The sequence below is a fragment of the Marmota marmota genome, unplaced genomic scaffold, assembly GCF_001458135.2.
Source record: "Marmota marmota marmota unplaced genomic scaffold, marMar, whole genome shotgun sequence".
Taxonomy (NCBI): Eukaryota; Metazoa; Chordata; class Mammalia; order Rodentia; family Sciuridae; genus Marmota; species Marmota marmota.
The window spans coordinates 65,346,425-65,360,916 of record NW_026000174.1 but is presented as its reverse complement, the minus strand read 5'-3'; the positions used below and the strand labels follow the sequence as shown (position 1 = coordinate 65,360,916).

Sequence of the window (14,492 nt, the reverse complement as noted above, 5' to 3'; positions counted from 1 at the left end):
TGGGTTATGAACTCCCACCTTCACCCCATACACAGATTGCAGAATCACATCAGTTACACATCCATTGATTTACATATTGCCATACTAGTGTCTGTTGTGCTCCGCTGCCTTTCCCATCCTCCACCAAAATTACTCCACTTTAATAAGATGAAATACTTTCATGTTTTTTATGGTACTATAATACTATAATTGAAACCCAAATAAAACTTCTTATACTCTTTGTATATAAATTACACATGATAGAATCTTAACTCTTAGTAACCTTGTTTTAGCAAAGACACAGACACAAAGCAATATTAAACATTTTTTTCCATTTACCAATTTATGAAAACACACATAATGTTTAAATATATTACCTTATGTAACTTAATAAGTAAAGAATACTTGATTAAACAGAACTAGCCATCTCTATCTTGTTGAAGAAAAATCCTTCTACAGGATACCATGATGGTCCCATTGATATACTTAATAACTCGTCTTTAAAAAGCCATGTGCTACATTTTTGTATTGTATCAACATATGTCCTAACAGTTCTTGGTCTTACTGGGGTGCCTCCTTCCTCTAACAATTTCTCTTCCTCGGGGGCCAACAACTTCAAACCTTGAGTCAACCATTTTCCCCAGTTTGCCTGAGAAAATTCTAGGGACAGGCAACTTGGACTAAAAACAAAATAAATCAAAACAAGAACACATTGTTTTTTGAAATGCTCACCCATTCTTTCTCTTTTCCTCAAGGGTGAGCAATTTCACTTACCTCCAAGCTTTAAACGTTCCCCATATGGGCCACCAAATGCTGCAGTCTGGCTGGGCACAAAATAACCGAGCCACCACACAGCCTTGTAGATTCAAACAGCAACTCTTTATTCCCGACTCTCACAGGCTCTACACGCATGTTCTGGGGAAATCCACACACTCCACCGGGCTCTGCATACCAAATATTCTCTGAATCCCGTGAGAACTCAACGGGAACTCAAGGAGCGGGAGGGCACCTGAGGCAGCAGGATACTCCCTATTCCCAGAAGGATACACCCTAAACCTGGACCCACCCTAATCCAGCAGGATCCTCCCTAAACCCGGATCCACCCTGGTCCTTGAGCAGGGTCACCTTTCTCAAACATTCATGCAATGTCACTGCAAATGACCTGGGTCCAAGGCAAGCCCATTTCCACAATGGAGAGTCCTCCCTCTAAGCAACATTGGGTAGGCTGACAAAGAAATTGCCATGCATCATTCCTACTTGGCTATGGCTCTCAGCAGAAGCTGACTGGTCTATGCACGGCCAAAGCTTGAGGAGGCTACAGCCCTGTTTCAGCCATACAGGAAGGACTGGCTGGCCGATCAATGCACAGTGAAAGATAAACTTCCCACAGGCCTAATGAACTCTTTTAACTTCTAAGATAGTTCTTATACTATAATGTATTGCCACCCCTTGCTTCTAGATATATACATAATTCTCTGTTTGGTTTTTGCTACTGGTTTGATAACAGTAACATCTACTCACTGGACTCTGGGTAACAAAATTTCTCTTATACTTTTTTATCTTGCTTATATAAATTTTCTAGAATTTGTTTGGTGTTATTAGTTTGGCTTTGTTAATTCATGCTGTTTAACCTATGTTAACCAAAATGTTAGTCTATTATTTAATTTGGTTTCCTTTGATAACCTTAAGGGATTCTGCCCTACTCCTATTCCAACCATGGACATCATGTGAACCATGTGTCAAGACAATCCACTATAACCAAGAGGTGGTAAAACATATATTTAGGACCTGTCCCACCAGAGGAATGCTATAGATGAATGGCTGTTTGGAAAGTAAAAAGAGGTCCATTGGAAAGAAACTTGATTTAGGAGGTCACCAATCTTGGGGTGAAGGTAACTGGCATCCCCAGAGGATTATTGCCACTTATGCTCCAGCTACGTGGGCACAAAATGACAATTGGAGCTATAGATCTCCTATTTACATGTTAAATAGAATTATTCACTTACAAGCTGTACTAGAAATTATTGTTAATCAGACTGCCACAGCCTTTGACCTCCTAGCCACACAACAGACCAGATTCGAGTGGCTAATTATCAAAACCACTTGGCATTAGATAACCTACTGGCTGAGGAAAAAGAAATATGTGGAGAGTTCAAAAGCTCAGATTGTTGCATCCAAATGGATAACAATAGACAAACAGTTAAGAATATAGCCAGCAACACAAGAGAATTAGCACATGTGCTAGTTTATACCTAGAAGGGCATTAAAGTTTAGGTCCCAAACACGATTTTGGGAGATGGTTTTCAATTCTTGGTAGATTTAAAAGCTTAACTGGTGTAGTGGGTATTCTGCTATTAACCTGTTCATTGCTCCCATGTTTGGCTCCACTGTGCATTAAAACTATTGGGTCCACTAAGACAGCCTCCTGTCTTAGGTTGGTACCATTGCAATTGGATCTTACCCATCATTGACTATCGGTACAGCATACAGCCACACCTGTGGATAGGTCTTTGTACCAGCGGTGGGTGAGGTTCTTTGCCTCACCTCTGTTGGCCCCCAAATTTTAGCTGAACGACCATCACAAGCAGAAGGGAGGAAGATACACCAAGCCAATTCTCGGCTCCTTTTGGAAAAATTGTACCACCGATGACACCATCAGCAAAAATACCCCAACACTACCACAAGTCACTGCACCAACAGATAGTTCACAATGCATACACGTGAGTTCACAATGCATACAAGTGATACATAGTCCAGGCAAGTTCTGCAAGCAGTTCAGTGATGGCTATTGCAGAAGCTGTAGATCGGTTTTGTCTTTGTCTTCACTGGCACTGGGATGAAGATAGGAATTCCTTTCCTTCTCCATCTCCTGTCTACTAACTTAATTCAGGGCAGTTCCCTTCCTGCTTCCACGACCCCCATAGCCTCCTGCCTGCTTCCCCACCTCCTGTCCCTGCTGCCCCATACCCAGTCCCTGAGACACACATGCCCTTCCTCACCAACACTTACTCCCCTCCCTCCCCTCCCTGAGCTATGCCCCCAGGTCCACCCAGGGCCTCGACTTCCACTCACCTAGTGCTCCCTCTGGCCTCTGCTCTTCTGCACTCCTGGGTCTCCCTTCCCCAACCCCCTCCCCATGCCCACTCCCCCTCTTCCCATTCCCATCCACACACCTTACCACCAGGCTGCCCTCACTGCCCTTCTAGCTCAACTGCACCTCTCTGGGACCTAGACCCTGGAACCCATTGTGCAAGGAACAGGATGGGCCACAATTCCCTGTGCCTGTATGAGCTTCTTCCAGCATCAAGGAGAAAACATTCAGAGGGCTTGATCTCCCTCCCTGCATCTCCAAGATCCATCTCAGGGCCTGACTTGGACTGGAGCAGAGCCAGGCCTCCTGTCCACCACCTGCTACCCCCCCAGCCTGAGTCAGCCTGTCGATCAAGCCCCAGCAAGGCTGAGACAGCAGGAGATATTTTCTCTTTCATCTTCCATCACCCAAGGTCATGGCCAGGGCACTGTGAACAGAAAGGAGCTGAGCTCTGAGGTTGAGCCTATGCCTCCATGAGGATACAGGGCTGGGAATTTTTCTGGGGACAGGGGAACACAACCCCCACAACCTCCCTTTTCAAAATTATAAAACATGCCCTCCAGGAACTGTTCCATTTCTTATAATTATAAGAATTTCTTCCTTTTCTAATTCCCATGATAGGGCTGAACTCAATCCTGCTTAGAACTTCTCTAACAGAAAGTCATGGTTTCTGAGACTAAACACTTTGTAGATCAAAAGGGTGAGGCAAGAATCATCTTGAACTAGGAGGAAAAGACTATGGAAGGAAGAAGAGGGACAGGGGTGTTCTCTGGGGCTTGGAGAGACCCAAACTCTCCTCACAGAGAGGCAGGCAAGGAAGAAGCTCAACACCCAGAAGCCCAGAATGCAGGCTGAGTGTGGACGGAGTGTGAGCCCAGCCCCCAAGGCCCAGATACACGCCTTCTACAGGAGGACCTGTCTCCCTTCACAGGCCAATCTCAGTGCCTCCCCTCCCCAGCCCAAGACCCATACTCAAGCCTCATGGACACAGAAAGATAGATGTGCCTTGAAAAGAACCCATTGTCTCCCATGGAAAATCTCCTTTCATATAATAGTAGAATTTTTGTAGAGGCTTTCCTAGTCCAGGCTAGCACAGCTGCACACAGTAGCATACAGGAGTCATTCCAGCAACTCAGGAGGCTAAGGGAAGAGGATCTCAAGTTTGAGGCCAGCCTTGGCAATTTAGCAGGAACGTATCTCAAAATAATGAAAACTACAAAGTGCTGGGTCTGCAGCTCCTTGATGCGGTGCCCAGTGTTCCCAGCAGGCTGGGCCTGGGTTCTGACTCTGCCCCATTCTCTGCCCAGGAGGAGCACACTGGCCCCCTGGCCAGCTCAGCGGCTGTAGGCAGCAGCTGGGGACAGGCAGCATTCCAGCTGGACCCACCTTGGTTGCTGACTCCTCTCACGTGGCTCCTGGGCCTGAGTTTCTGGCACTGATCACATGGGATTAGCTGAAGAGCTAACCGTCCTGCACAAGGACTGTGGACTTGCATTCACCACCACCCTGCACACCCCAAGTTGTCCCTGTGCCCACCTCACCTGCCATCCCTTCAGCCAGCAGTGCCCCCACCCATCCTACTGCTCAGGACATGGGGCTGTGATGTTGTTAAAAGTGGCTGGCACTCATCCGTAAGATGAGACCCCTTGGTTCACTGTCATCCACCCAAAGATGTGGGGACTGCCCATGAGGCTCTGGACATTGGTATCAGCACTTGCTTGTTCCACTGTCTCTCCTTTCCCCCTGATACTTGGGGATTTTTGAACGTTCCCCTGACCTGAGGGAATCAGCTGAACCTACCCCCACTCTCTCCCTCCAGAATAAGGTTGGGAAAGTCCGTAAGGAGGGTCCCACGCATCCCCGAGGACATTGGCATGGAGATGCTGAGAGAGGCCCCATGTCCACAGGAGCAGCATGGGCTGTGGAACAGCAGGTCTACAGTGACGCTGTGGACCCTTAAGATGGAGTCTGCTAGCTGTGGTTCCAGTCCCCCTGTGTGCTCACCCCACGGCCCTGTCTTCCTGAGAGCCTGAAGAGGGCATCCGGCTGGTCCTTGCTTCCTCCACAACCCCACAGTGAAGGTGCTGAGCTGCTCCCACTCTCTCCTGCCCCTTGATGTTAAGAAGTGGGTGTCAGAAGAGAGACTAATTAGGGGCTTGGGTGGGGTAGCACACTGGTGTCTCAAAGCAGCATCCTCTTCACACCAGGGAGTAGGGGTTTGGGTTTCCTGTTGGGCTACAATGAATGCGCTTCCGACCTGGTGGGGAGAGGAAGGGGAGGGTTTCTTTCCATCCTTCTGGCCACGCAGGCTCCCTGGGTTCCCAGGGTGTGGAAATGCCTCTGGTGGCCTGTTCCAGGTGGTGTGGTTGTTTGGAAGTTGGTGGAAATATTTGCCTGTTCTGGAGATGTTCGCTCCTCATTGTGGGGTGTGTCTGTGCCCTCAGAGCCCCTCATTCCTTGAAATGCTTCCCTCTGGCTGTGCCCCTCCCTCCTGCCTTCCCCACACCCACCAAGACATGGGTGGTTATTATTTTTTCCAGTATCAGCATATTTGCTTGTTTCACTTTCTCTCTTCTCTCTCTGAAACTTGGGGACATTGGAATGTTCCCTGGGCCATCAAATCCTCCTGAATGCACATTGGGCTTGAATCTCTCACCCTTCCAACTGATTTCCATGTCTAATCATCTCCTGGAAGTGTGCCCTGCACTGGTTGGAAGATAAAAATTTAATGTGAACTTTGACCTTTGTTTTCACCTAACTGAAGGCTTGGGTAGGTGGAGTTACAGGAAGACAAAAAGCTAAATAAAAGAAGTCTGGACCTCCAGCCAGCAGCACACAGCACTTCTGGACAGAAGCATGTCTTTGGTGAGTCCCCAGAAAGGGTTTTGAACCTTTGATTTTCAAAGCAACAGTGACAGTCTATTATCAGAAATATGTGTATTGTCCTTGTTGGCTCCAGCTCAGGTGTAGAGGTGACAGGGGAGAGGAGGGGCAGGTGGGCTGCAGGTCTGGGGATCTCACACAGCAGGAAAGGAACCATGGTTGGGTCCAAGGGCCCAGAGGCTTCCCTGCCTCAGCTGCTGTGTAGGGTTTGGTCTCCTGAGTGCTGGCTGCCTCCTGGCACCTCGCTGAAGGCTTTACTTTACCCAAACCAGGCTTCAGGAAACACCTAATTGGGACGGGGTTGTGACTCAGTGGTAGAGAGCATGCCTAGCACATGTGAGGCACTGGGTTCCATCCCCAGCACCACATAAAAATAAATTAATAAAATAAAGGTATTGTGTCCATCTCTGACTAAAAATAAAATAAAAAGAAGTAGAAGAAAATGGGCAATGATCTTCTACTTGAGATCAGAGGAATTCTCAAATGATAGAAGGGCATTTATATTCCAAAGCATTTAGTTCTGTTTTTTAATTTAATTATGTTTTCTAATTTATTCACAGTAATATGTGGATGTATTTGCCTTGTTTAAGAAACAAAAAGCAGAGAGTCCAAGGGACATCGATAGAGGAAAGGGATGGGGTGGAAAGAGGGAAGTGAGGGGGAGGTGTTAGGGAGTGATACTGCAAATTATATTGCTATATTGATGCAGGTGTGTATAGACAACAGAACACTCATCATTATGTACAAATATAATGCACTCATAAAAGGATGTTGAAAGAGAATTTTTAAAAAGAAAGAAACCAAAATCAAAGTCAAAGCCCTGAATATGAAGAATCAGTCCTTCTCCCAGACTCCCTGTGTTCTCTTTTCCCCCTGAAGCAACTTGGGGTGCACTCTGCCAGATGGTTCTATTTACATGTATATAGCTACCTTATAAGTGCTGACTTGTAGCTTTATGTTTTGTTTTGTTTTTTTTAAAGAGAGAGAGAGAGAGAATTTTTTTAATATTTTTTTTTAGTTTTCAGTGGACACAACATCTTTTATTTTTTTATTTTTATGTGGTGCTGAGGATCGAACCCAGCGCCCTACGCATGCCAGGCAAGCATAGCTACCACTTGAGCCACATCCCCAGCCCCATGGCTTTATGTTTTATGGTGGTTTTTAACTGGGTTCCCTGAGTAAAGTTCATCTAGATATACTTGAATCTTTCTCATTACTTAAACGTGTTTCCTAGAACCAATCTGTTGTATTTCAGTACATGTGTGCTGATTTTTTTTCCAGTACTAGGGATTGAAACCAGGACCTTGTGCAAGCTAGGCAAGTGCTCTCTATAAATGAGCTACTTCGCAGCTCTTTTTAATCTTCATTATGAGGCCAGGTCTCCTAGTGGCCCAGGCTGGCTTCAAACATGTGATCTTCCTGCCATAGGCTCCCAAGTCACTGGGACTACAGGCATGCCTGAGCACTGCCAGCAGATATTACCTTTCTGATGCTAAAATCAGCCCCCCTTGGGTCAAGCTGACTCCTGATCCTTGCTGCCAAGGACTTGAACTCCCAGGAGATCTCCCACCAACTCCAGGCAGCTGCACCCTCACTTCTCTTTGCAGCAGCTCAGCTCCCTGGCAGGGCGCACTGAGCCAGATGCCGGGCTCAGCTGAGTTGGGGGAGGGCAGCTGGTTGCCTCAGTGTACTCCAGAGGTACAACTCATTCATGTGAACTTCAAAGAAAACCCCTCCACCTCTGACTCCCAAACACATCCTATCTTTCTCTCTCTTAATTTTGGCCTGGAGCCCAGACTCCAGCTGCCCCAGTTTGTCTGGGACTATCTGGGATTGTTCAGGCATAAATGTTGGAAACCCTGAGACTCAGTTTCTTCTGGATCTTCTGCTCTCTAGGAAAGTCACCTAACCATCCTAAGACCCAGTCTTCTCGTCTGTGGAAGACGGTGATGGTACTTCTTAGGATGATGGAGAGTGGGGTCAACTGTTCTGCAGTGTTTGGCACATTGGGCTCTGAACATGGGCACTCTGTACCTCATAAGTATCACTGAAGCCCAGGAGCATGGCTGGTGGTGGTCCTTAAGATACATTTTGAACCTTCTTGGGAATCATATCATAATTTGCTGATACAAACATTCTCTGTGCAAAAAAATGTGCTCTCTACAGCTGGTGCACATCACTGCCCCACACACCTATGCTGCAGACCTACTGCCATGGTCCCTCAGAGACACCCCTTCCCATCTCCTCCTTGTCCCGAGACCTTTCCAGGCTAGCATGCACATGGTAAATGGAGGGGAGAGGCTTCCCACCTGTGTATGGAGCAGTCTCTCCTCTCTGATTCCTCAGGTCATGAGCACAGGGATTCTGTAGGACTGGGTTGGGTCTTCTTGCAGATCAGATTTTAAAACATGCCATACAAAGGCCCCCTTTATCTGTGTCTGATTTTTCTGTTGCAGGAGAGAACAAGAGCAAAACCTGGAGACCTTATTGAAATTTTTCGCTTCGGCTATCAGCACTGGGCAGTCTACGTGGGAAAGGGCTATGTGGTGCATCTGAGCTCACCAAGTAAGCATGGTCTCTCTATTAAACACAAGGGCTGAGATCAAGGGTAAGAACGCAGGCACAATTATGTGCTGGTCCTCACACTGCCTGGCAGAGCAGTCTCTCAATCAGCACTTACTGAATGAATCATGCTCTTTTTCTCTGGCTGTATCTCTGCTAGTCCTCATTATCAGTGAGTTCAGGGAGAAATTGTTGACCTATTTCCATTTTAGAGCAGGTTCAATCCCAGTTGATCCCTGTAGTTGATGAGCATCCCTCCAAAGGTCCAGTACCCTGTGTCTGTGGAGTTCTGCAAGGTCAAACAACAGTAGAAGGAGTTGATCCTTCCAAGAGTTTATACCTGGCTGCAGAGTGCAATGGACAGGTGTGGGCCTCCAACCTCCCCAGGACCAGTCTGGAATCCTGCTCCTCTGCCTCCTGACTGTGTGAACTGAGCTTGTGTCTTCACCTCAGTCAGTTGAGCTCTACCTCAGAAGAGCAGGGATAGGGATTCCTGTCTCCCAGGCCGTGAGGGAGAGAAATGAAGGATGGCAGGGAGAGCCTGTGCAGGGCCTGGCCAGGTGTGGGGCCTCCTCCCTCTCTGTCCCAGCACCAGGGCTTGAAGGGACACGCTGACATGCTGGAAACTCCACTCACCTGCACACAGAGGAACACTGTCCAGTCCTTCAAGTCACTAGTAGAGCTGGTGTGGACATGCACCTGTGTGCACATAAGGAAGTCAGTCGAGTGAGAGACATTGAGACCTTCTGTGGCACCTACGGCAGCTCACAAACTCAGAGACTTTGAACAGAAAATGACAAAGAGCTCAGCTCACAGCAGTGCTCACACTCAGCTGTTAAAGCGTCATTGAGGGAGTGCATTTGTCCCTGAGCCTGGCCACTAGGAACCTGCCCTCCTTAGGCTGTGCTGCTGCGGGTGCTCCCTGGTTGGTGTCCAACCCCTAGGACAGCAGCAAGGTCCTGCTCACAGCAGGAGAGGGAGGTCTGTCTGGGTTAGAGCTGGCTCTGGGGAAATCAGGACAGTGTCCAGTTAGGGCTGCATGTGGTGGGCCCTTTGTTCTTGTTGGTTTGTTTGTTTGTTTGAAGCCCTGGGGATTGAACCCAGGGTGCTCTAACCATGAGGTATACCCCAGCCCTTTTAAAATTTTATTTTGAGTCAGACTCTCACTGAGTTACTTAAGCTGGCCACAGTATGGCCTCCTCCTGCCTCAGTCTCCGGGGTGTCTGAGAATACTGGAAGGTGCCTCCACACCATGCCTAGTTATGGGGTTTGGGGCTACATTCAGTCTGTGGCCTCATTTCCATATCTGTTTAAAAATCCCCAAGATTACTCTTGGTCACCAAATGTTTGTCCTTCAGGGGACCTCGTAGATGGTAAACGAGGACTCAGCAGATCCTTCACAGGGTTATGTGAATGAAGTTTTTGTGGCTTAGTGCTCAGAGAGGTCATCTGTAAGGGCGTGTCTTCTAACAAACTTCACCTCCCTTGAGAGTACACCACATGTACAGAATGTTGTTAGTGCAACTGGTGAAGAAGAATACTAGGTGCTTGGGAACCTTCCAAAGCCAGGTCTCCAGGAGCCCAGACTTAATCAGTTGATTTGGGAGGCATGTCTCCTGATCAGGTCTTCTTGGTCCCATGAAGTACCTGGATCCATCCTTTAGATCTTTCAGAGCCTGGGTTACTGCCCCAAGTTCATTGTCTTAGAAGCAGCATTTTCCACAGTAAGAACTTCAGTTCCTTCTGTGGAGCAGTTAGGCTATTGAAAACCTTTTTCCTGTGGAGGTTTGAAGCTAAACTTCTATGTCAGGCTGCCTAAAGAGAATTTAGTGATGGGCTGAGGTTGTGCTCAGTGGTAGAGTGCTCTCCTACCATGCATGAGGCACTGGGTTCGATTCTCAGCAACACATAAATGTAAAATAAAGATATTGTATCCACTTAAAACTAAAATTAAAGTTTTTTTTATACAAAAGAGAATTTAATGTATTGTTAGAACCTTTTTCAGGCCTTGTAGAAATATTGGTCATGGTGTTTTCTAGTTCAGAGATTTCCACTTAAATAAGAAGCATGCTAAAAAAAAATAGTAATACCCAGTTTCTCTTCATGATCGGCTTTGGAAATTCTTGAAAAATTCAATTATGGAGGAATATTTTATGTATAATGATCTCAAGGTGAGAATTTGATTGGCATTTCAAAAGTCATATGTGGTTATTGGGGGTGAGAGATATCCCAGGCTGCAGCATACAGCTCCCTTAGATTGGAAATCTTTGTGTATCTTTTTACTACAAATAATGAATAATCCAATGTGAAAGAGACAGAGAGAAAGTGTGCGTGTTTGCAGGTAGATCTCATTACCCACCACCAAGTGTATTTATGAATACAATGATTATTTTTGGCACCTTGGCATTGGCACGATGCTAGGTTGAATGACTGGGCTTTAAACCAGGGTAAAAGTATAACACATTCTTACCAATTTGATAGAAATTTCCACAAGTTATACCCCCAATTAAATATGATTGATTCCTTCTCCAGACATGCCCTGAGTATTGGTCTGCTACTACACAAACACTCCATGTACTCACAGAGTTTCCACTGATTTCAACTATGGTTCCAGTGAGTTTCTTAAGAGCATATTTGAAGGTATCATTTTCACTTTCTCATTTTAGTTCTGATTCCTTCAACACTGGACTCCAGAATCTCCCATATGAAAGGAATTAATAATAGAGTAAATGTCCATGCCCAAGTCAGGCCCCAGGACATTAAGATTTCCCAGGTAGAGGGAGGCAGTGAAAGCATTGCAGCCGTCCTGAGCCACCCCTGGGTGGAGGGCTGCTTACAGCACTGCTCCAGCTGGGAATGAGCGCTGGGGGAGGACGCTGTCCAGGGGAGGGGAACAAAACTTTCTGGAAACCACTTCTGTCCCAATTTGCAGAGAGGCTGTCTTGATTAGGGACACTCTGTGCCTCTATGGCCCTGCCCAGGCCTGGGTCCACTGTTTCCACAGGTGAAGTGTCAGGACCTAGCATGAGCGTCTTCAGTTCCGTCCTGGGTAACAGAGCCATAGTGAAGAAGGAGCTGCTGTCGGTGGGGTGGTGGCAGGAGTAGACACATACTGGGTCAATAACAAGAATGATGACAAGTATGAGCCACTGCCACCCAACAAAATTGTCCATCAGGCAGAGAAAATGGTGGGGAAATACGTGCTCTTTTCATTGATCATCAACAACTGTGAGCACTTTGCGAACAAGCTGCACTATGGAGTTTCCCGCAGTGACCAGGTGTGCCCTCAGCCTGTGTCCCCTTCTCACAGCTCATAGGGGCTGGGAACCTGCTGAGGGCTGGCAGTGCAATCTGAGTTGGACATTACCTGTGATCGGGGGTCAGGGAAGCTGGCAGAGAGATCAGTAGGGTCCAGGAGAAGGGGACCCTGGTCATGTGGCACCCATTTTTCCTGCACAGGGTTAACAGGAAACAATTCAGGTTTTGTGGGCCAGCTCGTCCCTCTCCTTAATCTGCCAGGGTCACTCTGTAGCCTGAGAGCAGCCATAGACTCTGTAAACCAATAGGCGAGGCTGTGTTCCAATAGAGCTTGATTGTTTACATTTATTTACTTTTGTAGAAATAGGTGACAGGCAAGATTTGACCAATGGGACATTGGGTAACAAGTCTTGGTTTAAAAGAACTTGAAGTACTGGAGCTGTAGCTCAGTGGCAGGGCACTTGCCTGGTGTGCATGAGATCCCGAGTTCTATTGCCAACACCACACACACACAAAAAAAAAAACTATGAAATATTACATTATACATTTTTACGTGACAAACATTTCAAAAATCATAAATGTAAAATATTTACAGATGATGTAATTTTGTGAATTTGCATCCATGATTTCATTCCAAATTTTCTTAACAATCTTGGAGTTACACAACTAGCTTATTTAATGTGTGAAAAAAATGTCTTCTACATAATTCAAATAGCTAAGTCCAGTGCTATTTTTTTTTTCACGTTTGACACATTTTTATCAGGGTGCATGGAGCTGAATACATGTCATCTATGATTTTGAGGGGTTTTTTTATTTTTTTTATTGGTTGTTCAAAACATTACAAAGCTCTTGACATATCATATTTCATACATTAGATTCAAGTGGGTTATGAACTCCCATTTTTACCCCAAATAGAGATTGCAGAATCACATCGGTTACACATCCACATTTTTACATAATGCCATATTAGTAACTGTTGTATTCTGCAATCTTTCCTATCCTCTACTATCCCCTCTCCCCTCCCTTCCCATCTTCTCTCTCTACCCCATCTACTGTAATTCATGTCTCTCCTTGTTTTTTTCTCATTCCCCTCACAACCTCTTATATGTAATTTTGTATAACAATGAGGGTCTCTTTCCATTTCCATGAAATTTCCCTTTTCTCTCCCTTTCCCTCCCACCTCATGTCTCTATTTAATGTTAATCATTTCCTCCTGCTCTTCCTCCTTGCTCTGTTCTTAGTTTCTCTCATTATATCAAAGAAGACATTTGGCATTTGTTTTTTAGGGATTGGCTAGCTTCACTTAGCATAATCTGCTCTAATGCCATCCATTTCCCTGCAAATGCCATGATTTTGTCATTTTTTAGTGCAGAGTAATACTCCATTGTGTATAAATGCCACATTTTTTATCCATTACTCTATTGAAGGGCATCTGGGTTGGTTCCACAGTCTAGCTATTGTGAATTGTGCTGCTATGAACATCGATGTGGCAGTATCCCTGTAGTACACTCTTTTAAGGTCTTCAGGGAATAGTCNGGTTGTTTGTTCTCTTATTGTCTAATTTTTTGAGTTATTTGTATACTCTGGATATTAGGGCTCTATCTGAAGTGTGAGGAGTAAAAATTTGTTCCCAGGATGTAGGTTCCCTATTTACCTCTTTTATTGTTTCTCTTTCTGAGAAAAAACTTTTTAGTTTTTTAGTTTAAGTAAGTCCCATTTGTTGATTCTTGTTATTAACTCTTGTGCTATGGGTGTCCTATTAAGGAATTTGGAGCCCGACCCCACAATCTGTAGATCAGAGCCAACTTTTTCTTCTATCAGATGCAGAGTCTCTGATTTGATATCAAGCTCCTTGGTCCATTTTTGAGTTAACTTTTGTATGTGGCAAGAGAAGGGGATTCAGTTTCATTTTGTTGCATATGGATTTCCAGTTTTCCCAGCACCATTTGTTGAAGATGCTATCTTTTCTCCATTGCATGCTTTTAGCCCCTTAATCAAATATAAGATAGTTGTAACTTTGTGGATTAGTCTGTGTGTCCTCTATTCTGTACCATTGGTCGACCCGCCTGTTTTGGTACCAGTACCATGCTGTTTTTGTTACTATTGCTCTGTAGTATAGTTTGAAATCTGGTATCGCTATGCCACCTGAGTCACACTTCCTGCTTAGAGTTGCTTTTGCTATTCTGGGTCTTTTATTTTTCCATATGAATTTCATAATTGCTTTATCTATTTCTACAACAAATGCCATTGGGATTTTGATTGGCATTGCATTAAACCTATAGAGAACTTTTGGTAATATCGCCATTTTGATGATGTTAGTTCTGCCTATCCATGAACAGGATATATTTTTCCATCTTCTAAGATCTTCTTCTATTTCTCTCTTTAGGGTTCTGTAGTTTTCATTGTATAAATCTTTCACCTCTTTTGTTAGGTTGATTCCCAAGTATTTTATTTTTTTTGAGTATATTGTGAATGGGGTGTTTTTCCTCATTTCCATTTCAGAAGATTTGTCGCTGATATACAGAAATGCCTTTGATTTATGCATGTTGATTTTATATCCTACCACTTTGCTGAATTCATTTATTAGCTCTAATAGTTTCTTTGTAGACCCTTTTGGGTCTTCTAGGTATAGAATCTTGTCTTCCACAAATAGTGATAATTTAAGTTCTTCTTTTCCTATTTTTATGCCTTTAATCTCTTTCGTCTGTCTGATTGCTCT

The 14,492-nt window shown here is 45.1% G+C and overlaps 2 pseudogenes; both read left to right on the top strand.

Annotated features, from left to right (window-relative positions):
- LOC107160243 overlaps positions 1 to 5,030 on the top strand; it is a 21,251-nt pseudogene extending 16,221 nt beyond the window's left edge.
- Positions 5,031 to 5,704: 674 nt separating this feature from the next.
- LOC107160236 lies at positions 5,705 to 11,847 on the top strand (annotated as a pseudogene).
- Positions 11,848 to 14,492: the final 2,645 nt, after the last annotated feature.